This window comes from Mobula birostris, chromosome 2, assembly GCF_030028105.1.
Source record: "Mobula birostris isolate sMobBir1 chromosome 2, sMobBir1.hap1, whole genome shotgun sequence".
NCBI classification, from domain to species: domain Eukaryota; kingdom Metazoa; phylum Chordata; class Chondrichthyes; order Myliobatiformes; family Myliobatidae; genus Mobula; species Mobula birostris.
This window is the reverse complement of record NC_092371.1, coordinates 238,673,841-238,696,348: the sequence shown is the minus strand read 5'-3', so window position 1 is coordinate 238,696,348 and position 22,508 is coordinate 238,673,841. Positions and strand designations below refer to the sequence as shown.

At 40.9% G+C, this 22,508-nt stretch overlaps 2 protein-coding genes across 2 annotated transcripts in view; one reads left to right on the top strand and one right to left on the bottom strand.

Moving 5' to 3' along the window:
- nt5dc1 (5'-nucleotidase domain containing 1) overlaps window positions 1-22,508 on the bottom strand; it is a 673,759-nt gene that overhangs the window by 360,244 nt on the left and 291,007 nt on the right. The window lies entirely within an intron of this gene.
- LOC140194181 (uncharacterized) overlaps window positions 21,906-22,508 on the top strand; it is a 125,847-nt gene continuing 125,244 nt past the window's right edge. Inside the window, exon 1 of the mRNA XM_072251688.1 lies at window positions 21,906-22,295. The gene's annotated coding sequence lies outside the window, so the exon portion shown is untranslated. The remainder of the gene's footprint in view (window positions 22,296-22,508) is intronic.

The window sequence follows — 22,508 nt, the reverse complement described above, 5'->3', positions numbered from 1 at the left end:
AGTGTGCTCCCCTGGCCAGCACCAGACTCTCTACTCAGGCACTCTACTCAGAGCTGTGTCATGGCTATAGATTGCCAGGAATACAAAAGGAACATTTGAAAGATGTCCTCAAACCCTCCTTGGCGAATGGCACTGACTCATGTAAATCCCTGGCTCCTGACTTCTCAAGATGATGGTGGAGTATCTGCAACGGAACTGAAAACCCCAAATACTCCTGGATAGGAAAATACAGAAAGCCAGCCCAAAAAAAAAGACCAAGTGCACCAACTGCTATGCCATCTGCCCACCTTCTCTTCTGGTCATATGAACAGTCCAGCAATGTCATCAACCATCCCAGAATCCACAGAACTACAGCATAAAAACAGTGTCCTCCGGTCTGTGTGTGTGTGTGTGTGTGTGTGTGTGTGTGTGTGTGAGAGAGAGAGAGAGAGAGAGAGAACGCGCGCACACAGGCAAAAGACAGAAGGCAAGACAGATAAGAGGAAAACATGATATTAAATTACTGTATATGTAAAAACAACTATAGTTGAAGGAAACCTCAGGAAACTAAACATTTCTTTAAATTATTTGGTTTTTTTTAAACAGGAAAAAAGCAAGACAGAAACTTGGAAACAGGAGATTTCGTTCCAGTTTTGTAGAAGTGCCAATCACAGTCAATATTAAAGAAACATAATTGAGATCTTACAATTTTAGCATGAAATAATTCACACTTCACTCTCTTAGATCCTTAGCTTTTTTGCTAATCTGTGGAATTCATTGCCACAGGTAGCTGTGGAGGCCAAGTCTTTGAGTATATTTAAGGAGAGGTTGACAGATTCTTGATTAATCAGGGCAGTAAGGGATATGGGGAGAAGGCAGGAGACTGGGGCTGAGAGGGAAATGCATGGCTCAGCCATGATAAAATGGCAGAGCAGACAATAGGCCAAATGGCCTAATTCTGCTCCTATATCCTAAGGTCTTAAAAGCAACATTTGCTAGCATTATCCTAAGATGAAATCCAAGTAGTGGCTTACTCCATTCACATTGTAATAGAGGAAGAGCAAATAATACCACAGGATAAGCCTGAACAATTAGAAAACACATTTCCAGTAATATTTGAATATGAATGAGATAGGCATATGTGTTATTAAAAAGCTGTGCTGAAGGTTTTCCATTTGGGTTTTGGAACATTCGAGCAAAATTTTATATTTTCTTCATTCTAAAGATAAAGATTAACTTTACTTGTCACATGTACATTGAAAAATTGAAACATACTGTGGAATGTGCCGTTTGTGTCAACGATCACCGCAGTCCAATGCTGTGCTGGGGGCAGCCCGCAAGTGTCTCCATGCTTCCGGCGCCCACATAGCATGGCCACAACTGACTAACCCTCACCCGTATGTCTTTGGAATGTGGTAGATCATTTAAATGTGTGAAGAAACCGGAGCACCCAGAGGAATCCCATATGGTCATGGGGAGAAAGCACAACTTTTATTTGTACTCTAGAATGTAAATAAAAACTTCAGATTGTTTGGTGTTCAATGTGAGGCAAAAGTCTTAGATTTTTAATACCGCTAAAGGCAACATTGGTAAAATCAGTCAAACAGTAAAAGGAAAAACAGATGCTTTTCAGCCCGCTCCTGACACTCACCCTCAGTCCTCGTGCCAATCCCACATCCCTGTGTTATGATTCAATGCTCACTGGCAGTGTTCTGGTACCTCCTAACACTTTATACAACCAAGTATCAACAATTCATTCATGTCCAAGTTAAATATCTTTTGCTAACGCTATCATGGAGACTTGTGTTTCCTTTCAGATTCAAGTTCCTAAACATTTATATTCACAGCATCTAATGATATTAAAAGAGATTCTAATATTGAGATCTTCTTTCCAACTGTGATATGACTGCTGAACGGATCCTGACCCGGATCTGGGCCATACCCTCCAAATATCCGGACTTGCCTCTCAGTTTTTTTGCACTACCTTACTTTCCCTTTTCTATTTTCTATTTATGATTTATAATTTAAATTTTTAATATTTACTATCGCTTTGTACTCCAGGGAGCACAAAGAGCAGAATCAAATATCGCTGTGACAATTGTACGCTCTAGTGTCAATTGTTTGGCGACAATAAAGTATGAAGTATAAAGATGTCTTCTCAAAGCTCAATATTCAATGTTATCAAATACCTACGTACAATATACAATTTAGGAGTAGGACTATGTGACCCAGTCAGCTTCACGACATGGTTAGCGTGACGCTATTATATCTCGAGGCGTCAGAGTTTGGAGTCCCATTCCAGAGTCCTCTGTAAGAAAGCTTGTACATTCCTTCCCATGTGTGCATAGGTTTCCTCCAGGTGCTCCAATTTCTTCGCACAGTCCAAAAATGTACTGGTTAATAGGTTAATTTGATATTGTAAATTGCCCTGTGATTTGGCTAAGGTTAAATCGGTGAAATGTTGGGCAGCATGGCTCGAAGGGCAGCAAGGGCCTATTGAATGCTGTATCTCTAAATAAAATTTAAAAAATAAAAAGGTAACTTGTAATTTGATTGCACCCTTGTCATTACATTCCTGTTTTTCCCAGAAACTATTCACTAATCAAGATTCTGGCTTAAAAATACTCAAAATCACTGGTCCCACTGTCCTATGAGGAGTAGAGTTCCAAAGACTCCCAATTCTCTGAGAGAAAACAGTTGTTGGATATAATCTAGGAGCAAGAATTTCTGGAGATTTTATACTCTTCACATACTTAGATAGATCAAAGGCCAATTTATTCACATACTGATCATTACACAGATGGATTCTAAGTTGATACATTCATGAAAATCTTCCACCATAGATTTAATAAGAAAAGTCCTGTGCAAAATGGTGATAGGCTTGCTATATCCTAGAAACAATCAATGCTGTCTGAAGGACAGATTAGCAGGAAGCTTACCTGTAGTGCTAAGATACGGAATCCACTCATTGCTGATGCAATATTCTAGCATGTCCAACAGAATCATCCAGTTGCCTATGCCTGGCATCAGGCAAATCAACACATCAATACAAATTTACTTTTAATAGACCTAGTCCGTTCTGAAAATGACCTGGTATGGAAACACCAATGCCCAGGAACGGAAAAGTCTACAGAGAGTGGTGGATACAGCCTAGTCCATCACAGGAAGTGCCCCTGCGCTGTCACAAGAAAGCAACATCCATCATAAGGGACCCCCCTCCCACCATGCTCTCTTCTCGCTACTACCATTGAGAAGGAGGTACTCGAGCCTTATGTCCCACACTAGGTTCAAGAATAGTTGTTACTCTACAACCATCAAGCTTCTAAACCAGTACGGATAACTTCACTCACCTCAACTCTGAAATGATTACAGACTCACTTTCAAGCATTATACAACACAAGTCTACAATTCACGTAAATATTTATTTATATTTGCAAAATTTGCTTTCTTTTGCACATCAGTTTTTTGTCAGTCTTTATTTATATATATTTTTTCATAAAGTCCATTGTATTTCTTTATTTTCTTGTGAATGCCTACAAGAAAATGAATTGCAACATCGTCTAAGGTGACACAAACATACTTTGACAATAAATTGACTTTGACAGTACCGCAACAGCTGGGTCTGAAAGATTACTCATTCTAACACTCGGAGCAAACGACAAAACACAGCAGAAACTCATAACCTGATTTAACCTGGGCCATGTTGTAATAGAAGTTGAAGCAAAGAACAAAAAGGTCAACCTTCTGTGGGTTGACTGAGTTACCATTCATTTGCTGTGACTGAGTCAGTCAGTTTTGCTGCTGTGGCAGATAGTGGTTACTCCACTTACATCAGATGAAAATGTTGTTGAACATTCAAGGTAGAATTTACAAAAGACCATCAGGAGTTGGAAGAGGGAGGATGAGAGTAAATAAAATTAGAAAATCCACAAGATTGGTGTTGGAGATAATATTGCAAAACTGTAAGAACTAGCTAAAAAAATAGCCTAAATATGCTTGAAAAACAGATCTTAAAAATGCACAGTTAGGTAACAAAGCACATTGCTTGACATCACCTACAAGAAAAAAATCTGCAGATGTTGGAAATCCAAGCAACATATACAAAATGCTGGAGGAACTCACGCCAGCAGCATCTACAGAAAAGAGTACAGTCGACATTTTGTGCCGAGATCTGATGAAGGGTCTCGGCCCGAAATGTCAACTGTACTGTTTTCCATAGATGCTGCCTAACCTGTTGAGTTCCTCCAGCATTTTGTGTGTGTTGCTTAACATCACCTTGTTACTTGTTTCTTTAAAGAGTAATGTGTCGTGGACTAAGCTGGATTTGCCTTGCAGTTTGGGACTACACACTATGAAAACATTTCTTTCTCTGTTACAAAAGAACGACGTGGCAGATTCCATTCTGGAACATCCAAATATTTATGCTCTTAGTTAATGGCTTGAACTTTTCATTACTCTGTTTCAAAAGCACTACAATAGTATTGTAAGTGATCCTAAGAACCCTGCCCAACTTCCAAAAAGGGATAAATCTCTAATTGAGAAGTTTGCAGAGCAGTATTGCAGGGTTTTGCCACAAAAGTAACACTGGCGGTTTAGAATATGGTGTTCCCCTGAAGAAGTTTAAATCTTCTCAGGCCTCCAGCCAGGTACAGGTATTAATTTTAACCAATGTTTTGATGACAAACTCTGCAATCTTCATCAGAGATGATGCCTAGGTCTGTCTAGTCCAGTGGTATCTATACCCCGTCGTCAGTCCTTCCTGATTGGTTAGTCTATACCTCCGTCGCTCATCCTTCCTAGTTGGTTGGTCCTCAGCCAGTCAGATTTCCATTGTCCGATCTTGTTTACAATCGGATTCCAGTTCTTACTTAGAGCGAGCACTAGGAGACAAGAGGGCTGACTATTCCAGGTGAAGAGACGGTTGTCTGTTTGTGTTGATGTCCAGAGCGGAACGATGCTCTCAAATCAATACTTGGCTAGCTCACTGTAGAATGCATTTAGCCACCAGAGAAACCACCACGGAATGCACCTCACAAACTTAGGGTGATGTTGTTGTCCTGGCATCTCAAAAAGAAGGCTAAAGAACAAAGAAGCCTTGCCTTCTCTTTATGTAATGATTCAAAGTGATGAATACAGTCGGCCCGCCATATCCGCGGGTTCAACCAACCGCGGATCGGGATCAGAAGAAAAACTAAAGTTCTCTCTCCAACGCTCGTTGTTTGAGCACAGATCCCGACATTAGTATTAATGATCCTCCTCCAAACTGTCCTTATTCCCTAAACAGTAGTGTAACAACTATTTACACAGCATTTCCATTGTATCAGGTATTATAAGTACTGTCATCTAGAGAGGATTAAAAGTATTACTCGTTTGAGCATTGTTTGCCTCGCGTCTTGTTCGTTCGCTACTTGTGTTGTGAGTGAGAGGAAGGAGTTTCAGGCTAGTAAGGGATGGCTGGCTAGCTATGTAAAGCGCTACAGCCTCAAGAACTTAAAGATCGCGGGAGAATCGGCATCGGCTGATGCCGAGGCAGCATCCGCGTTCCCAGAAGAGCTACGATGGTTGCGTCTGTACTGAACAGGTACAGGCTTGTTTTTCTTGTCATTATTCCCTAAACAATACAGTATAACAACTATTTACATAGCATTTACATTGTATTAGGTATTATAATCTAGAGATGATTTAAAGTATACGGGAGGATGTGCGTAGGTTAGTAGTAGTAGTAGTCATACTTTATTGATCCTGAAGGAAATTGGTTTTTACATGCAAATACTACGCCATTTTATATACGAGACTTGAGCATCCGCAGAATTTGGTATCCGCAGGGAGTCCTGGAACCAAATCTCTGCGGACATGGAGGGCCCACTGTATTGCAATGAACTTCCTCCCCGTAGAGGTAAGTGATCAAGAATCTACTGCTTTCCTAGCATATATGATGAATAAATTCTTCCCAGGTCTCCATTTGGGTACAGATATCAATTTTAACCAAAGTTTCGATGACAAACTCTGCCAGCTTCATCAGAGATGATGTCTGGGCATGTCTATTTCACACCACTTACTTATTTTTTACACTGTATATTTCTTATTGTAACTTATAGTGAATTTTATACATTGCCACAAAACAACACATTTCATGACATATGTCAGTGATAATAAATCTGATTCTAATTCTTAAAAGAGGACAAAACAATGAGGTAGTGTTCATAATTCTGAAATCTGACGGCAGAAGGGAAGAAGCGATTCCTAAAATGTTCAGTGTGCACCTTCAGGCCTCTGATAGTAGTGACGAGAAGAGGTCATGTCCTGGATAGTGACAGTTCTTGAAGATGGATGCCACTTTAACACAAGGGCGTCAGAGAACGGCAGCTCTTTGTATGAAGCGCCTATTTGAAATAATCACAGCTGAACTGAGCTGGTCTCCACAGCTGTCTGTGGGGTGGAGAATTTCACTGAAATACCCGGATTGTGCAACAATTGTTCCACTCCATTCAATGAATTGTCAAAGGAACAATCCTGTTTTGTTTTTCTAACAAAAACAAAAAATGCAGGAAAAAAACTCAGCTGGTCACACAACATCTGTGGAAAATGCCAAGGTTTTGAGTCTACAACCTTTCATCAGAACGGGAATGATTTTAATTTTGTTTAAATTTAAGTTAAAGGACTTTTTGCTCTTGATACTGGATTTAGGTTATTTACTGCCATGGTCAACAGATTCAGAGAAACAAAAGTCCTTTAAGTAAAACCATGAACAAGTAGCAAATGGTGAAACACTTCTTATGGGTCTTGCATGGTTAATTGTTCTTTTGACCACTGTCACATATGAAACATATGTTTACCATTTATAAAAAAGAAAGCTAAAATTGGAAAGAAAAGCAGAAGAGGAATTGAGATGTTACAAACTAAGCACTTAATCGATGGGGCTAACGTAGTCAGTGTTTATTTATAAATGCATGATATTTTCACAGCTTCGTACAGTTTGATTCATTCATATATAATGCAGCAAAATGTTAAAGTAAGAAACGCTGAATTATAAAATGTTTCAACAAACCTCTAGGATTGAAATAAGCTGCAAAGAGTTGTAAACTCAGTCAGCTCCATCATGGGCACTAGCCTGCGTAGTATTCAGGTCATCTTCAGGGAGCAATGCCTCAAAAAGGTGGTGTCCATCATTAAGGACCCCCACCACCCAGGTCATGCCTTGTTCTCATTGCTATCATCAGGAAAGAGGTACAGAAGCCTGGAGGCACAAACTCAACAATTCAGGAACAGCTTCTTCCCCTTTGCCATCAGATTTCTGAATAGACGTTGAACCCATGAACACTACTTCTCTATGTGTTTTTATTTCTATTTTTGCACAACTTGTTTAATTTAACTATTTTATTTATTTACAGTTTTTCTATTATTACATATTGCCGCAAAGATAACAAATTTCACAACATATGCAGGTGATATTAAAGCTGATTCTGATGTCAATGCCAAAACTAATCTTTGCTAAGGACATTAAATTGAACACAATCTGCCAGTCAACACAACAGAACTATTCACGTTTTATTTAAATAAAAGGAATAAAATAAGTAAATAAGTAACACTGAGATAAGGAAAAAAACTCAATTCGAGTTTAATTGCTTGGTATCTGAACCATTTAATCTATTTTAGCAATTTCTGACAGTTACATTTATTTTCCCTAAACATCAAAAAACTAGGGAAATCAAGAAGGGAACTTCTGAGCAGTAGCCATTCATTACATTTCATAGAAAAATTATTGAAACATATTGTCCAGGTACTACAACTGGACAATATATTTAAATTAAGCTTAATTTTATGTATAAGTTAGAATTTCAGTTTTGTTTAAATAAATGTAGAAACATTTGAAAAAAAGATATGAAATGCAACTATTCTAAAGTGAAGTTCAGATACGTTTTCTGCAATTGAGAATTAACTTAAAGCATAAAACATACAGTAACTGTCATAGCTGGAGGGGGTGTGGAGGGTGTTAGTGGGGATAAGCTCCCACTACCTATTAAATGCTACCAGTGACGGATGTCTCAAATCGCCTCTGACAACAAATTCCAGCTTCATTAATTGTCATAGCTGGGGGGTGGGGTGGTGTAGAGGGTGTTAGGGGGGATAATCTCCCACTACCTATTAAATGCTACCAGTGACGGATGTCTCAAATTGCCTCTGACATGAAGTCCAGCTTCTGGACTTTTTATCTACTAAGCCCAGCGGAACTGTTTCTATTCATAGGAGAAGGGGAAAGGTGGGTTACTAGTGTCTTAAAACCAGTCACTTCGGGCAGATGGGGCTTGTCAGTCGTGGTTGACAGCTCATCTAGAAGGAGGAAAACTCTGACCTCAAACTTCCCCTGCCTTGCAGCCATATCCGCTCATGGAGAAGGGTTCAGGAATAAACTCTGTGGGAAAAATCTGGAGGCAGTGCTACATTGGGTCCAACACTAACTCCTGTGATGCCTCTGATGCCAAACTGTATTGGTCTCTGCCATTCTTTTGGGTTCATCAGATACATGAAGAAGGGGAGTTTTCTACATGGACAACAGCTTGCTCTCTATATTGTACTGACCTGGCGTGCATATCAAGATGGCTCGAACACAACATCCGCGGTCAACTCTGACCAACGGAGGCCTCAGTCACCTTTCTAAGCAATCCTGGACTTGTGAATGACATCTTCTATTCCGGTTCTAATTTTAAAAGAAACAGGCCTGTGTAGGACTTCTCTTAGGTGATGAATGGGCTTTGTAAAGGTTCATTGCATTCTCAAAGTATGTAAGCAGAAAACAACTCTGAAATTTGTTTTCTCCAGATGGCCATTAAATACAGAAAATCCACAGCATCGCTGGAAGAAAAAAATATCAACCATACACACCCCTGCACAAAAATGACAGAGCGGCATCCTGAACCAATGACAAGCCAATTTAAAACAACTGAAAACCTGACTTTGCCTTGTGGGTTTACATACAAATCGACACCAATCCATTCAGTGTCCACAGTGACATTAAGTTCTTTCCCACACTTTCTTCCTCCCACCTCTGTCTCTGTCCTTCCTCGTGCAAAGCTTACCACTCTTTTCCCTTTCTCACTCACAGCACAGCAGCCCAACCAATGACCGTAAATAAAGGTAATTGATTGTGTTTGTATATAAGGTAAGCACATGCTTTACCCCATCAGTTACAAATGACAACATTTTAAAAAAGCTACTGCTTTCCACATAATGAAGGGTATGGGACGGTTAGCAGAGAAGGAGTGCTAGTAATGGGGGGTAGCGTGGATGCACTCACACCCAGCCCTCAGACACTAGGCCAGATGATTTCATTCCAAGCATTACAGAATGTCCCTCTAGTGCCTCCCACTCCCTCCCCTCTCCCTTCTTCTTTTCCCATCCATGATTCTCCTCTCTCTGTCCCCTTCCCACTCTCAGTCCACAATGGAGGCCCATATTAGAATCAGGTTTATCATCACTCACATACAGTAGGTTATTTTTCTTTTCACGGCAGCAGCAGAATGCAATACATAAGATTACAACATGGCCGTGCAAAAGTCTTAGGCACCCTAGCATATACATGTGCTTCAGACACAGCACTGTAATTTCCAAGCTTAAGTTGGTAATACACTAAAACATAATAGCTTTTAATCAAATTCAAACATGCGATCAGCTACCATGCAATAAGATACCCCTTAATAATGATTATTTCTAATTCAGTTGTTGAGAAAATATAGATTCAAGACACTGCACATAGATCAATTTACCATGTGACATCCGATAGCACAGACTTGCATGGAGGTATTGTATTTCTGTAAGCAGCCATGTGTTTCTCCTTCATTCTTTTGCATCCACTTTGCCTCAGTAGGGTAAATAAGGAAGAACTTTGTTACAAATATGACTTTACATCTTCAAGAAATAATAAGGGATATAGGGACAGAAATGTGTAATAGGCTGGGAGATTTCCGGATTTGAAAGTAATCTGGAAATGACCAAGTGACGATTAATGGAAAAACAAATTGCAGCACTGAAGAAAGTTGAGATAGGGAGGAGTGAAGTCCTGCAGAGATTTGAAAACAAAGAGTTGAAAACTTCAGTGTAAAAATAGGGGACAAACTCTACAATCACTCTGAGCACTGGTGCCCCACAAGGCTATGTACTCAGCCCCCTGCTGTACTCACTGTACACCCATGATTGTGTAGCCAAGTTTCCATCAAACTCAATATATAAGTTTGCTGATGACACAACAATTGTAGGCCGTATCTCGGGTAATGATGAGTTTGAGTACAGAGAGGAAATTAAGAACCTGGTGGCATGGTGCAAAGACAATAACCTATCCCTCAACGTCAGCAAGACGATGGAATTGGTTGTTGACTTCAGAAGGAGTAGCGGACTGCACGACCGAATTTACATCAGCGTGCGCAAGTGGAACAGGTCAAAAGCTTTAAGTTCCTCAGGGTCAATATCACAAATGACCTGACTTGGTCCAACCAAGCAGAGTTCACTGCCAAGAAGGCCCACCAGCACCTTTACTTCCTGAGAAAACTAAAGAAATTTGGCCTATCCCCTAAAATCCTCACTAATTTTTATAGTTGCACCGTAGAAAGCATTCTTCTAGGGTGCATCACAACCTGGTATGGAAGTTGTCCTGTCCAAGACCGGAAGAAGCTGCAGAAGATCGTGAACACGGCGCAGCACATCACACAAACCAATCTTCCGTCCTTGGACTCACTTTACACCGCACGCTGTTGGAGCAGTGCTGCCAGGATAATCAAGGACACGACCCACCCAGCCAACACACTTTTCGTCCCTCTTCCCTCCAGGAGAAGGCTCAGGAGCTTGAAGACTTGTACAGTCAGATTTGGGAACAGCTTCTTTAAAACTGTGATAAGACTGCTGAACGGATCCTGACCCGGATCTGGGCTGTACCCTCCAAATATCCGGACCTGCCTCTTGGTTTTTTTGCACAACCTTACTTTCCATTTTTATATTTTCTATTTATGATTTATAATTTAAATTTTTAATATTTACTATCGATTTGTAATCCAGGGAGCAGGAAGCGCAGAATCAAATATCGCTATGATGGTTGTACGTCCTAGTATCAATTGTTTGGTGACAATAAAGTATAAAGTATAATGGCTGGTGTAACTCTACTACAACGCCTGTACCCAGGTTCAGTTCTGCCGCTGTTCATAAGATTGATAAGTTAGTCATAGTCATAGTCATACTTTATTAATCCTGGGGGAAATTGGTTTTCGTTACAGTTGCTCCATAAATAATAAATAGTAATAGAACCACAAATAGTTAAATAGTAATATGTAAATTATGCCAGTAAATTATGAAATAAGTCCAGGACCAGCCTATTGGCTCAGGATGTCTGACCCTCCAAGGGAGGAGTTGTAAAGTTTGATGACCACAGGCAGGAATGACTTCCTATGACGCTCAGTGCTGCATCTTGGTGGAACGAGTCTCTGGCTGAATGTACTCCTGTGCCCAACCAGTACATTATGTAGTGGATGGGAGACATTGACCAAGATGGCATGCAACTTAGACAGCATCCTCTTTTCAGACACCACCGTCAGAGAGTCCAGTTCCATCCCCACAACATCACCGGCCTTACGAATGAGTTTGTTGATTCTGTTGGTGTCTGCTACCCTCAGCCTGCTGCCCCAGCACACAACAGCAAACATGTTAGCACTGGCCACCACAGACTCGTAGAACATCCTCAGCATCGTCCGGCAGATGTTAAAGGACCTCAGCCTCCTCAGGAAATAGAGACGGCTCTGACCTTTCTTGTAGACAGCCTCAGTGTTCTTTGACCAGTCCAGTTTATTGTCAATTCGTATCCCCAGGTATTTGTAATCCTCCACCATGTCCACACTGACCCCCTGGATGGAAACAGGGGTCACCGGTACCTTAACTCTCCTCAGGTCTACCACCAGCTCCTTAGTCTTTTTCACATTAAGCTGCAGATAATTCTGCTCACACCATGTGACAAAGTTTCCTACCGTAGCCCTGTACTCAGCCTCATCTCCCTTGCTGATGCATCCAACTATGGCAGAGTCATCCAAAAACTTCTGAAGATGACAAGACTCTGTGCAGTAGTTGAAGCCCGAGGTGTAAATGGTGAAGAGAAAGGGAGACAAGACAGTCCCCTGTGGAGCCCCAGTGCTGCTGATCACTCTGTCGGACACACAGTGTTGCAAGCACATGTATTGTGTACTGTGGAGTTCTCCTCGTGAGATTGTGGGTTTCCTCCATCTGTTCCAGTTTCCTCCTATTTTCTAAAAGAATGCATACAAATTCATCTTTACTTGGTCACATGGGATAAGTTAACTGAGCAGTGCAAGTTTTTGGGCTGGAAGATCCTGTCACTGTGCTGTATCTATAAATCCAAATAAAAACATTGCAACTGTGATGAAGTATGGTGCACTGGTTGAAAAATACAAACAACGAACTTTAAAAAAGAATTCATTGTTCAGAATATATTTTCAATTGCTTTGTCTTAGTCTAGAGCCCCCATTGATTAAAATAAAGATAAATTCCTGTCAGAGTATTGGACCAGAAGCATGAATCAAAAATACGGAATCCAAGATCAAGAATCAACTTTATTTGTCACCAACATGTATTATAAATTTGCTGTGGTATGTTAGCTTGACATCAAATCACATTCCCAATACATGTAAATGTATAAGCCAAATCAAGGTGATCCTTGATCTTTTTCTCACGTGGCATCCTTTCTACACATACTTAAAGCAGACTCGATGGGCCAAATGGCCTAATTAAACTCCTATATCTTATGGTTTTATACTACCTGACCTGCTAAGTGTGTTGACATGTGGCCAAGTGGTTAAGGCGTCGGTCTATTAACCTGATGGTCGCTAGTTCGAGCCTCAGCCAAGGCAGCATGTTATGTCCTTGAGCAAGGCACTTAACTACACATTGCTCTGCAACGACACTGGTGCCAAGCTGTATGGGTCCTAGTGCCCTTCCCTTGGACAACATCGGTGGCGTGGAGAGGGGGGACTTACAGCATGGGCAACTGCCGGTCTTCCATACAACCTTGCCCAGGCTTGCGCCCTGGAAACCTTCCAAGGCGCAAATCTATGGTCTCACGAGACTAACGGATGTCTATTACCTGCTAAGTACTTCTGGCATTTTCAGTTTTCAATATATCGACATACTAATATTTTTCTAATCTGTCAGGTCTGTAACGGCAGATTGGTGTAGCAAGTAGAGCTGCTGCCCCACTGCTTTAGTGACCTGGGTTCACCCCTGACTACCCACACCCTAAAGGTTACTCATGTCTCTAGTACGTTAGTAAGTGTTAGCATCTGGGGAGGGGTGGGTGGACTGGAAATAGCTGATGAGAATGCAGGGTAAAGAGGTTACAATGGAAAAACAGTGAGTTAATGTGTCAGCATAGACTTGTTGGCTCAAAATGACCTTCTTTTCAATCATAAAGATGGAAGCTCTGGAGGATCTCAGGAAGAACACTGTTGGCTTATTCATATTTTCAGAATAAATCAAAACACCAAATAGCAAAGAGGCATTCGTAAAATTAACAATATTTTAGTATGTTGTCAGGGTGGCAAATTAGATGAATTCTGGACTGTCTACATAATATATGAAAAGACATGTTTGTGAAATGAAGCAGGAATATACAGTCAAAGACTATGCAGTTACCCAATAAATATAACAGGACTTAAAAAGGTAACAGTTGTTTGAATCCAGAATCAAAATTGTTAGAATGTGGACTTTGGTTCAATTAGAGCAATTTTGCCTTTTAATATTTAAGACAATAAATCTGAAAAGTTTTATAGATAGTAATGCGATCACTCGAGTTGAGTTTAATGTTCTCCTAAGGGGTTCCTTTTCAATATTTTTCTCACCTAAGGAAAAATTTCTTTAGCCAGAAGGTGGTGAATCTGTGACAACCACTGCAAAGATGGCTGTGCAGGCAAAGTCATTGGGTATATTTAAGGAGGTAGGTTCTTGATTAATCAGTGCACCAGGGGTTACAGGGAGAAGGCAGAAGAATGGTTTTGAAAGGGAAAATAAATCAGTCATGATCAAATGGTGAAACAGACTCAGTGGGTTGATTGACCTAATTTTGCTGTTATGTCTTATGGATTGTCTATTGGTGGATCTTCAGGTGCCTGTAGAGGCCAATTTGAGATCCACACATATGTCACCATAAAGAACCCTCAGATTAATTTTCTTGCGGGCAATCAGAGTAAATACAGGAAACACAATACAATCAATGAAAGACCACACCTAACAAGATTGACTAATAACCAGTGAGGAGGAAGGAAAAAGGAAGAAGGAAGGAGGAAGAATGAAGGAGGAGGAGGAAGAAAGGATGATTAGGGAGGAGGAGGGATGAGGAGGGGAGGGGCAGAAGAGGGAGGAGGGAGGGGGAGAAGGAGGAGGAAGACTAATAAGCAATAATTATCAATAACATGAGATGAAAGGTCCTCGAAAGTGAGTCCATAGGTTGCAGGAACAATTCAGTGATGGGGAAAATGATAAAAAATTTACTTTTAACTTCAAACTTTGAAGGGGGAAGGATTGTGAGGTGAGAAATCTCCTCTGAATCAAATGCCTGATGATTGAGGGGTAACCACTGTTCCTGAATCTGATGGTGCATGTCCTGGGGCTCCAGTATCTTCTTTCTGATGGCAGCAGTGAGAAGAGAGAATGGGCTGGGTGGTAAGGATGCTATTTTCCTGTGACAACGCTCCATGTAGATGGGTTGGACTTTAACTGTGATAAACTGGGCCATATCCATTACATTTTGTAGGATTTTTCATTCAAAGGCATTGGTGTTTCCATGCCAAGCTGTGATGCAACCAGTCAATATACTCTGCACCACATATCTATAGAAGTTTGTCAACGTGCCAATACAAAGAAAGTAGAGGTACTGCCGAGCTTTCTTTGTATTGGCACTTACGTGTTGGGCCCAGGACAGATCATCTGAAATAAAAACACTGAGGAATTTAAAGTTGTTGACCTTCTCCACCTCTGATCCCCCAATAAGAACTAGCTCATGGACCTCCAGCTTCCTCCTCTTGGAGTCAATAATCATGTCATTGGTCTTGCTGAGACTGAGCGTGAGGTTGTTCTGGCACCACTCAGCCCCAGATTTTCAATCACCCTCCTGTATGCTGATTCATCACTACCTTTGACTCACCCAACGATCGATGTTGTCAGCAAACTTAAATATGGCATTGGAGCTGTGCTTTGTCTCATAGTCATAAGTGTAAATCAAGTAGAGCAGGGGCTAAGCACACATCTTTGTCATGCATCTGTGCTGATGGTGATTGTGGAGGAGATTTTGTTGCCAATCCAAACTGACCGGGGCCTGCAAGTGAAGAAATCGAGTATCTATTTGCATAAAGGGATATTGAGGTCTAAGACCTTAAGTTTATTGATTAGCTTTGAGGGGATGATAGCATTGAATTCCAAGCTGATTGCTGTGGAACTTAATCTGGGATGTTCGGGTTAATTCACTAAATGGAGAACACCTGTGTGTCAGGAGGTAATACATGGTCCTTGGTAGATCAGGGTCAGGGTTCAGTGGCTTGGAATGCAGCCTTCTTCCACCTTCACTGCCGGTGTGCTATGTCATCATCTTCCACAAGCTCCACTGCTGAAGTTTTTGTTGGATCGCATATTGCCAGGAACCTTCCCCTCGACCTAATTGCCAACGATGACCAAGGAGCTGAGCGTCAGATGGCTAAACTCCAGATGGCATCGCTGTCGGAATCTCAGGAACTCACATGCCCCTCCACCATGACAAGGTGACAACCCTCAGATGGTTGGACCTCAACATTTAGTACTGTAAGTCTAATCTAATCTAATGCTTTGACAGTAATAAAACCTATTGAATTATTTCACAAAATATAGTCACATGAAAATTTGGAAATCTATCTTCTTATGTGAATGATAAAAATTCACATAATAAATCTTTAGTCATCAGACTTCATCAGAGATCCCCACCGTCCAAGCCATGCCCTTTTTTTTGCTACTGCCATCAGGTAGAAGGTACAAGAGCCTCAGGACTCAAAATCAGAATGAGAATCAGGTTTATTATCACCGGCATGTGTCGTTAAATTGGTTAACTTAGCAGCAGTAGTTCTCGCACCACCAGGTTCAAAAACAGTTACTAACCCGCAACCATCAGATCCTTGAACAAAAGGGGATAACTACAGTCACTTGCCCCATCCATTGAGATGTTCCCACAACCAATGTTCTCACTTTAAGGACTTTTTATCAGGTTATCTCTTGTTCTCATTATTTACTGGTATTTGCGAATTTGTTTTCTTCTGCACTCTGGTCGATCTTTGACTGATCCTGTTACAGTTACTATTAGAAACATAGAAACATAGAAAATAGGTGCAGGAGTAGGCCATTCGGCCCTTCGAGCCTGCACCGCCATTTATTATGATCATGGCTGATCATCCAACTCTGAACCCTGCCCTAGCCTTCCCTCCATACCCCCTGACCCCCGTAGCCACAAGGGCCATATCTAACTCATATCTAACTATTCTAGAGATTTGCTGAGTATGTCCACAGGAAAATGTATCTCAGGCTTGTATACTGTATATGTAGTTTGATAATAGAATTTACTTTGAACTTTGAGAGTTATCACAATGTGCTTCACATACATTGATTATAAGCTAAATAACTGCCGTTGTGGAAGTGAGCACACGCAGTGGCTGTTAGGATAAACTCCACTCATCCGTTTTTCTGTTGATGAGGACTGGGACAGAAAAGTTGGTTGGACACAGCATGAGGCAACAACGTATTTTAAATTGAGTGATGACTAACATTTTACAACATATGAATGTCATAAATCATTTTCTGAACATCCTTGGTCATATTCCAGATGATAATCAATATGGTGTAGCATTTGTTCTTCTGAGTGGGTGATCTGTTGGTTTTGTGTGTGGGAGAGGAGATTGGGATTTGGTGCTGTTGGCGCTGTTCCTTTTTGCGGGGGAGTGGGTTGGGGTTTTAGACAATAGACAATAGACAATAGGTGCAGGAGTAGGCCATTTGGCCCTTCGAGCCAGCACCACCATTCACCGTGATCATGGCTGATCATCCACTATCAGTATCCAGTTCCTGCCTTATCCCCATAACCTTTGATTCCACTATCTTTAAGAATTCTATCCATCTCTTTTTTGAAAGCATCCAGAGACTTGGCCTCCACAGCCTTCTGGTGCAGAGCATTCCATATATCCACCACTCTCTGGGTGAAAAAGTTTTTCCTCAACTCTGTTCTAAATGGCCCACCCCTAATTCTTAAAAACTGTGGCCTCTGGTTCTAGACTCATCCATCAGCAGGAACATGCTTCCTGCCTGCAGCATGTCCAATCCCTTAATAATCTTTCAATAAGATCCCCTCTCAGCCTTCTAAATTCCAGAGTATACAAGCCCAGTCGCTCCAATCTTTTGACATATGACAGTCCTGCCATCTCGGGAATTAACCTTGTGAACCTATGCTGTACTCCCTCAATAGCAAGAATGTCCTTCCTCAAATTTGAAGACCAAAACTGCACACAGTACTCCAGGTGTGGTCTCACCAGGTCCCTGTACAGCTGCTTTTGTGTTCCAGCTGCTGTTTTCTGTATGGAGGATCTGTTAGATTTTTAGTGCGAGGGAGGGGGTGGGGGTTTGGGGTTTGTGGGTTTTGTTTCTTTTTCCTTCTCCTGTGGGGGAAGGGGTTGATGTCTTATCTATTAATGATTCTCATGGTTTTCTGTATTTCATGGCTATCTGGAGAAGACGAATATCAGAATTGTATTGCGCATGCATTCTTTGACAATAAAATGAACCTTTGATTTGACGACCTACCAAATTTCTCATCTGCTCTGCTTAATGGGAAAATTATTAGTCTTTGCCAGGTAGTCTAACATTTATAGAACATGAATAAGAGCTGCTGTGCCCTAAGCATTCCAGTGGCCCAGGTACAATCCTGAGCCATATTGCTGAGTGGAATTTGCACATTCTCCTTGGTTGAAACAAAAGAAAAGATTGGTATTTCAGGTTGGCTGCTTGTTTGTAGGTTTGTTCGCTGAGCCTGGAGGTCACAAACATTTCATCACCAGTCGAGGTGACATCATCAGTGTACAATTAAGTGTTATTTCTGCTGAGTGTTCACGTTTGTATTGGCCTGACTCATTGTTCTGATTGGTTGACCGTCTTGCTGGCTGCTAGCCCCTTCTAGGTCCTGGCCAACTGGATAGCTGAATGACCTCCACTGGCCTGGATCCCTGGTTATCAGCCGTTATGAGCATGGTTCCTCAGATGTCAATGGCTCACTCCTCAGCCCCGAACCCATAGACATTTTGGTTTGTAATTTGCGTCCAGTTCAACATACTTCTTAAGAGATTCTCCTTGATCTTCTCACATCGGTTTCCTCAAGATGCTCAGATTTTCACATCCTGTTCGGATGGGGGGGGGGGGAAGAGTGGTGGAAAGGAAGGGAAAACCAGATGGGCGTGTGCAAGGAATGAGTTACATAGGAAAAATACTGGAGGACTGAGGTGAGGGGATTGCTTTGACCACCTGCACATACTTAACAAATCAATGAGCCCCGTTCCCTCCCATCAGTGAAAACCTACTGTAGGGGATCCCATTCTTACACCTGGAAATACATAATGTGTCAGAATGTTTCAAAAGAGTTGTAATAGCAGCAACAAGTCACATTCACAGAAAGAAAACTCATTCAACATGACAAATTGGGAATATAAAAATGACACGAAAACAATAAAACAGCACACGCAAAACACCAGAGCAACTCAGCAGGTCAGGCAGCATCTATGACAATTACTAAACAGTCAATGCTTCAGGTCAAGACTGTTCATCTGGACTGAGAAGGAAGGGGGAAAATGCCAGAATAAAAAGGTAGGGGAGAGGGATTGGAGGCTAGCTGAAAGGTGATAGCTGAAGCCAGGTGGGTGGGAAAGGTCAAGAGCTGGAGAAGAAAGAATCTGATAGGAGAGGAGTGTGGATAATAGGAGAAAGGAAGGGAGGAGGGGACCCAGAGAAAAGAAAAAGGCAGATGAAAAGAGGTAAAAGGACAAAATAGGGAATAGAGGAAGAGGAGGGAATTTTGTTCATCCGAAGGAGAAATTGATATTCATACCATCAGGTTGAAGGGTACCCAGACGCAATATAAGGTGTTGCTGCCTCATCTTGGCACAAAAGGAGGCCATGGATCAACACATCGGAATGGGAATGAGAATCGAAATTACAATATTTGGCCACCGGGAAGCTCCTCTTGTGGCCGATGGTGACAATAAACATTATCGGAGTGAGATGATAAAACAAATGATATTTAAGTAAAATTATATGTGCATTAAAACAGTTCCCTACTGTGCACTGGTTACCAACACTCATAATCAGTAAACCAATGGAAGCTGTCACAATTCAGGAGTATCATAAGAAGTGAAGAACCAATACAACGTCAATCAGATGTTGGTAATACATTCAGCATTTGCAGTCTTGTCTAGTTAATTCACAAGCCTAAACTCAAAGTTTAAAGTTCAAAATAAATTTATGATCAAGGTACATATATATCACTATACCTGTATAATAGTTTGAGATTTGTTTTCTTGCAGGCATTTACAGGAAAATAAAGAAATGCAGCAGAATTTATGAAAATCTATAAGTGACTGATGAATAACAATGTGCAAAAGAAGACAAATCAAGCAAATAATAAAGTTCAAAGTTCAAAGTAAATCCATTATTGAAGTATATATATATATATATATATAAACAAACCATATACCACCCTGAGATTTATTTTCTTGTGGACATAATAAATCTATAGAGTAATAACCATAACAGAATCAATGACAAACCACCCAACTTGGGCATTCAAGCAGAGTACAGAAGACAACAAACCAGAAATACAGAAAGGATAATAATAAATAAGCAATAAATATCAAGAACATGAGACGAAGAGACATTGAAACTGAGTCCATTGGTTGTGGGAACATTAAAATAGTACATACATAATACTAAGTTGTAGAGTCCTTGAAAGAGAGTCTATGGTTGTGATACTTCAAAATAGCCTCCAGCTAGTCCTTTCTATAGTTTTCCTTCCTTATATCACCTGCAATTCCTATTAAACAATAATACAAATAATTCTATGCTACATGTTGACTGCTCATTCACGTTTGGTGGTTGGCTTTGGGCAATCAAAAATCAAAATCTAATCTGATATCTTCTTCACTTACTGATTAACTAATACAGAAAACAGAGTTGAGCTGAGGAGACCCGGACCTTAAATAAATACTTCATACATTGGCATTCTAGTAATGTAAAAATCTGAGTCCTAACAAAAGCTTGCAAATTCAAAGTGGAATTCATAAAAGAAAAAGTAATATTTTATAATAAATAAACAGCTAGGTAAAGATTTTGGCCAGAAGTGCAGTAATCTGGGAATAAAAAAAACATAATTTTACCAGTTTGCTGTAAGTCCCGGAAACTGCTGCACAGATCAAGACTAAGAGGTAGGCTGCCCATGGTTTACCCATCATTAAAAATATTGGCCAAAGAAAATCATCCTCTTTGGTAGTGAATCTGTGGGCCAAACTGTAGCTCCTGCATTTATTAATCCCGTACATTGGCAAATTATTTTTACTAAAATTCGCATTAAAAATGAGTTATATCTTCCATTTTCTCATCCATAAAGTACAATTGTTCAGGCCACAGAATTCCCAAAGAGCACTGATGGGACTCTCTCCCTATAATTGCTGTATTTTCCATTTTAACCCACACACTGCTTCCGCCCTCCTTTCCTCAACCTTCGTGGAAAGCTATGGCGGATCCAGGTGGCTTTCATAACCCATTAAAAGCCATTTTTCCTTTCACAATTAAACATTCTGGAAAGTATTTCCATCTATTGGCACAACCCCCAATAACAGAGCTTTGCAATTTGCCTTAGTTGGTGAACTGTCCATCCCTCAATCCCTTATCCCTGCTGATGTGCCTTTTCTACCTACAGTACTTCATGTGTAGTACTTCTCTTCCTTGTTCTTTTGGTTTCTCTCCCATTCCCCCATCGCTTTATATTTCCATCTCTTATCAAAAGACTATAAGATATGGAAGCAGAATTAGGTCATTCAACCAATCAAGTCTGCTCCACCTTTTGATCATGGCTGATTCCCAGGAATCTATTTGAATCTTACATTTCTCAAGGACACTCAACACGTCCTTGGATCTTTCTCTACCCAGTAGTAATCTTTTCCTGAAACAAAGCTCAGAACAGAGCATCAGAGGTTGGCCTGTGAAAGGACCCCAATGCTGGTTTGCTTATCCTTTCAGAAAACTGATGATCTTTGCAAATACAACATTAAAAATATTTATCCAGCACCCCAAGGTTCTTGCTGAAGGTAGTCCAGACATCAGAAGTATACGGTACAGTTGCATAGAGGTTAGCGTGATGCTATTGCACATCAGGGGTTTGGAGTTTGGAGTTCAATTCTGGCAGCATTTGTAAGGAATTTGTATGCTGTCCCTGTGACCAAGTGGGTTTCCTCTGTGTGCTCTGATTTCCTCTCAGAGTCCAAAGACATACCAGTTAGTAGGAGAATTGGTCATTGTAAATTGTCCTGTGATGAGGCTAGAGTTAAATAAATGGGTTAATGGGCAGCACGGCTGATTGGGCCATTAAGGCTGGTTCTGCATTTGCACCTCTAAGTCCCCATTACCATCCAAACCTCTGTCCTCTTTCTTCTTACTTGTCTTCATTCACCAACGTCCTTCTCCTGCATACTGATTACTCTCCACCTAATTACCATCTGACAGTCCACTGATTTCTCAGCTGATCATGCCATTGTCCATCCATCCATATAAAGAAACACAAATTGTAACCGTTCCTCCATGCAAGTTAATGAAAGTCTGAGGAATGCCTTAGAATATGTAGTTCTGTGACTTCTGTGGCCCGCTCCTGACCCTGTGGGTGCGGCTTTAATTTTAGGAAGAATCAATTTTTTACGTCTGTTTTTTCACAAAAGTGGAGCCTGTGATCTACATTTTGGTGGTGCGCTTTCAGGCTGATTGAGCAATCTAGCGTTTACTGTCTCCACGGGTGGCAAATGGCTTTGAGAACAAGAAGCCTGGAAATGGGGCGTAAGCCAATAATCCACTTTATTTTTCACTGATTAAAACAACAAGGAAGACTGAAATCATCAAGGCATGAGCGGAACGCGAATGTGTGTTCAACACCATCTACCAGGTGTTATTCGCTGCTGCTAGAGGAAGGTGTCTGTGTGTGATGGTCTCATTTGCTGCTCTCGGAGGTAGGTCTCTGCATTCGAATGGCCTCCCTCCCCCTCAATGCTGTTGAAGAATGGTGCAAGAGTGCTAAGTTGAACTAGAAGTGAGTTGAAATTGAATATGCCTGGACTCTTTCAATAACTTTTATGGGTGATGTTTTAAATTCTGTGTTTTTTACCCCTTTTTTTGCCATTTTTGCGCTTTATTTTTTGTACGGGGGCGGGGTGGCAGTCTGA